Below are 5,000 nucleotides of genomic sequence, written 5' to 3'. Positions count from 1 at the left end.
CCCCGCGCATGTTTTTACGTAATGTTGTTCACAAACAAAAGTTAACTGATAAAATAATTGGTAATTTCTTTACATTGCGATTATTTTCAAAGCACTGCTACGCACTTGTACTTTGATGTACTTTATCCAAAATATTCGGGATTAATCCTTGGGCCATACTCAGTCAAAATCGGTACTGCAGTTTTTGTGTAAAGCTGATTACAAACAAACAAACAAACAAATAAATAACCAAGAAACAGGCGAGTGGGGTGAATACATACCCTTAGCAAAATCAGTTTCGGGATGCTGAGTAACGTCCACATGGTCGGCATCTGCCGTCTCGACCCTCTTTTATATTACCGCTACTATATACGAATATTTCATATTCTCCCACATGTCGTTCAGCATCGACTAAACGTTTTTTAGTATTAGGTTTATGCATTTAAACATTCTTAACGTACGATTTAAATTTAATGAGCAGTTCTTCTTCTTCCGCCCATGAATAGCAGAGGCAAGAGACAGTGACATTGACATAGCAAGCAGGACAATGCCCTAGAGACTAACCATATATCATTTGATCAGCGACCAAGCCCCCTCTCCACCCAAGCTAAGACCAGGGAGGGCCATGTAATGGCAGCTGATATCTCATCAGGTAGACAGGTAGGCCTATACAGTACGTTCCCTCAAACACCCCATCCTTTGCTCACAAGGATGGTAAGGTTACAGACACTAAAGGAACTAAAGGAACTAACGAGTTTGAGCGGGATTCGAACCCCCGTCTGACGATCACCAGGTAGAGACGTTACCGATAAAGCCACAACAACCCTAATTAATCCAAACTTTTTTTTTATGCAAGGAAAGTAATGAATTCTTTGTAGTTGTTTTCATCTGATCCGCAACCGACTAGCCTGGGAACACATACTAATAGATTTTCTATTTTCAAATAATTATCCTAATGCATTAATTTAAAATATGGACACAATATACAGTTTTTGGCGTCTTGATAAGGATAAATCATACCTTGAATAGTTTCCAAATTTCAAAAAACCTGCCGTATTTATGATAAATTACTGATTGCTGGAAATGAACTATCAATATAAAGGGATGATTGGATATGTTTATAATCCTTCTTACATAACTTAATTTTATCTCATAATATTTGGAAAAATGTATTTCTTTACAACGACATTCATTTGATTTGGGATTATGTTATCCTATGTTATTCCAAAGCCCTAGTTTGAATGCAAAAATGAAGCTTTTGTAGTTTATATATGAAAGATTTATTTCAATGTTGTTACTTTTTTTATTATTTTTTTATTTTAACTATTCATTACTTCTCTTGTAGATTAGTTATCTTCTCGTTTCCTTTCTTCACGGAGCTATTTCTCCTTCTTGTAGCTTTGCTAGTAATAATAATAATAATAATATTGATGATAATAATAATAATAATAATAATAATAATAATAATAATAATAATAATAATACAAGGTAAGACTGAATTTAAGAGGAACGCTGTTTCATGTTATCAGTTAAGAATAGTCCACTTCAGCATTTCTACAGAACTAATTCTTCTCCCCTTTTACTATAGAGTGAGATTTAGCTAGGTACTTTCTCTGTCTCTCTTACACCGTGGGACGAGGCCTTCTTCCAATACTCTGACCTTTCGAGGTTTTAGCTTTTCGCTTTCACTTCCATTTGTTCTGATTATCAACGTTTTTCTGCTTTAATTAGTTACAAATCACTAAGTAAAGACAAATGGAAAAGAAAAAATTCATGCATCTAACGGGTTATAAAATTTACAAAGTATATATGGGTTGAGTGAAAGTTTGTCTGTTAAGCTAAATTATTTGTAAAAAAATAATTTTACGCACGATGACCAAAATTCTCGCAACGCCAGGTAACACAAACTTATCTATCAATAAAAGCTATCATCGCATCCCATTCCCTGTTATTACATTATATATATATATATATATATATATATATATATATATATATATATATACATATATATACATATATATACATATAAAAAAATCTTTCTTCGTGGCCAAGTGGCTTAGTCACTGTCTATAGAAGCTTGCCGACCAGGGTTCGATTCCCGGCCGGAGCCAAGCTCTTGTCTTTGTGTGATTTCGCCTGGGGCTCTGATCCCGAGGTCGTTAAGAGAATCCAGACATTAATGTATCAAAAATATATATGGCTTATTTGAATATGAAAAACACGTAAATAAATGTGCAAAATTTATCATATATATATATACATATATATATATATATATATATATATATATATATATATATATATATATATGTATATATGTAAATATATATACTGTATATATATATATATATATATATATATATATATATGTAAATATATATACTGTATATATATATATATATATATATATATATATATATATATATATATACTCTAAAGGTTCGATTTTCATTTTACATTTACGGTAAAAGTAATTTAGACTCTGAGGAGACTTCCATAACATTCTTATCTATCAAGTAATGTAAACACTTATGAAAAGGCGTGATATAACTAATCAAAAGTTAAACGAAGAAAAACTACGGATTCGTGAAAAGGAAGAACAAATAATATTCCTTGGAATCTAGAAAAAAAGGACGAGATACTATAAATTCTATTATTTATTATGAACCCAAATGTGTACTGTAGCATATATATTAGACACTAAAATAAGGATAAACGGGCATCTGATTAAATTTCTGAAATTTGCAATAGAAGGCACTAATGTTTTTTTTTTTTTTTATTAGAAATGTTGACTTCATCCTAAAATCAGTTTCATCCTTAACTCACGTTATCTTAAAATCAACTTCATCTTAAAATCACTTCCTCATAAAAACCAATTCATCTTATTTTAACTTCATCATAAAATCAACTTCCTCCTAAACTTCCTCCATCTTAAAACCAGTTTCATCTTAAACTCCCTTCCTCCTATGATCGAATTCATCTTAAAATCAAACTCATCTTAAACTCACTTCCTCCTAAGATCAAATTCGTCTTGAAATCAACTTCATCCTAAACTCACTTCCTCCTAAGATCTAATTATCTTGAAATCAGCTTCATCCTAAACTCATTTCCTCCTAAAATCAAATTCATCCTAAACTCACTTCCTCCTAAAATCAAATTCATCCTAAACTCACTTCCTCCTAGGATCAAATTCATCTTAAAATCAATTTCATCCCAAACTCGCTTCCTCCTGAGATCTAATTCATCTTATAATTAACCTCATCTTTACCTCACTTCCTCTTAAGATCAAATTAATCTTAAAATCAACTCCATCCTAAATACACTTCTTCTTAAAATCAAATTCATCTTAAAATCAACTTAATCTCAAAATCCACTTCATCCTAAACTCACTTCCTTCTAAAATAAAATTCATCTTGCAATGAACTTCCACTTAAAATCAACTTCATCTTAAATCACTTCCTCCTAAGATCAAATTCATCCTAGAGTCAACTTCATCTTAAAATCATCTTCATCCTAAACTCACTTCCTCCTAAGATCAAATTCATTTTAAAATCGACTTCATCCTAAACTCACTTCCTTCTAAAATCAAATTCATTTCAAATTCAACTTCATCTTAAAATCAACTTCATCTTCAAATTAGATTCATCTCAAACTCACTTCCTCCTAAGATCTAATTCATCTCAGAATCAACTTAATTTTAAACTCACTTCCTCATAAAATCAAATTCATCTCAGAATCAACTTAATTCTAAACTCACTTCCTCATAAAATCAAATTCATCTCAGAATCAACTTAATTCTAAACTCACTTCCTCATAAAATCAAATTCATCTCAGAATCAACTTAATTCTAAACTCACTTCCTCATAAAATCAAATTCATCTCAGAATCAACTTCATCTTAAAATCAACTTCATCCTAAACTCACTTCCTCTTAAAATCAAATTCACCTTAAACTCACTTCCTCCTAAGATCAAATTAATCTTAAAATCATCTACATCATAAACTCACTTACTCTTAAGATCAAATTCACCTTGAAATCAACTTCACCCTAAACTTACTTCCTCCGAAACTCCAATTCATCTTAAAATCAACTTCATCTTAAATTCATCTACATCCTAAACTCACTTCCTCCTAAGATATAATTCATCTTGAAATCAACTTCATCCTAAACTCACTTCTTCCTAAGATCTAGCTCATCTTGAGGTCAACTTTATCCTAAACTTATTTCTTCCTAAAATCAAATTCATCTTAAAATCAAATTCATCCTAAACTCACTTCTTCCTGAGAACTAATTCATCTTGAAATCAACTTCATCCTAAACTCATTTCCTCCTAAGATCTAATTCATCTTGAAATCAACATCATCCTAAACTCACTTCTTCCTAAAATCAAATTCGTCTTAAAATCAACTTCATCGTAAACTTACTTCTTCTTAAAATCAAATTCATCTTGAAATCAACTTCAGCTTAAAATGATCTACATTCTGAACTCACTTCACCCTGAGATCAACTTCATCCTCAACCCTATTCTTTCTAAAATCAACTTCATCTTTGAATGAACTTAATCCTAATATTACTTCCTCTTAAAAGCAACTTCATCATTAAATTAACGTAATCATAATATCACATCTTCTTAAAATAAACTTCATCCTAGACTCACTTCCTCCTAAAATCAAATTCATCTTAAAATCAACTTCATCTTAAAATCAAATTCATCTTAAAATCAACTTCATCTTAAAATCAAATTCCTCCTAAACTCACTTCCTCTTAAGATCAAATTCTTCTTAAAATCAACTTCATCCTAAACTTACTACCTCTTAAAACCAAATTCATCTTGAAATAAACTTCATCCTAAACTCACTTCCTCCTAAAATCAAATTCATCCTAAAATAAACTTCATCTAAAATCGACTTTATCGTAAACTCACTTATCCTAAAATCAAATTCATCTTAAAATTAACCTCATCTTTAAGTCACTTCCTCTTAACATCAAATTAATCTTAAGATCAACTTCATCCTAAA

Source organism: Palaemon carinicauda, chromosome 9 (assembly GCF_036898095.1).
Source record: "Palaemon carinicauda isolate YSFRI2023 chromosome 9, ASM3689809v2, whole genome shotgun sequence".
NCBI lineage: Eukaryota > Metazoa > Arthropoda > Malacostraca > Decapoda > Palaemonidae > Palaemon > Palaemon carinicauda.
This window is presented reverse-complemented; position numbering follows the sequence as displayed.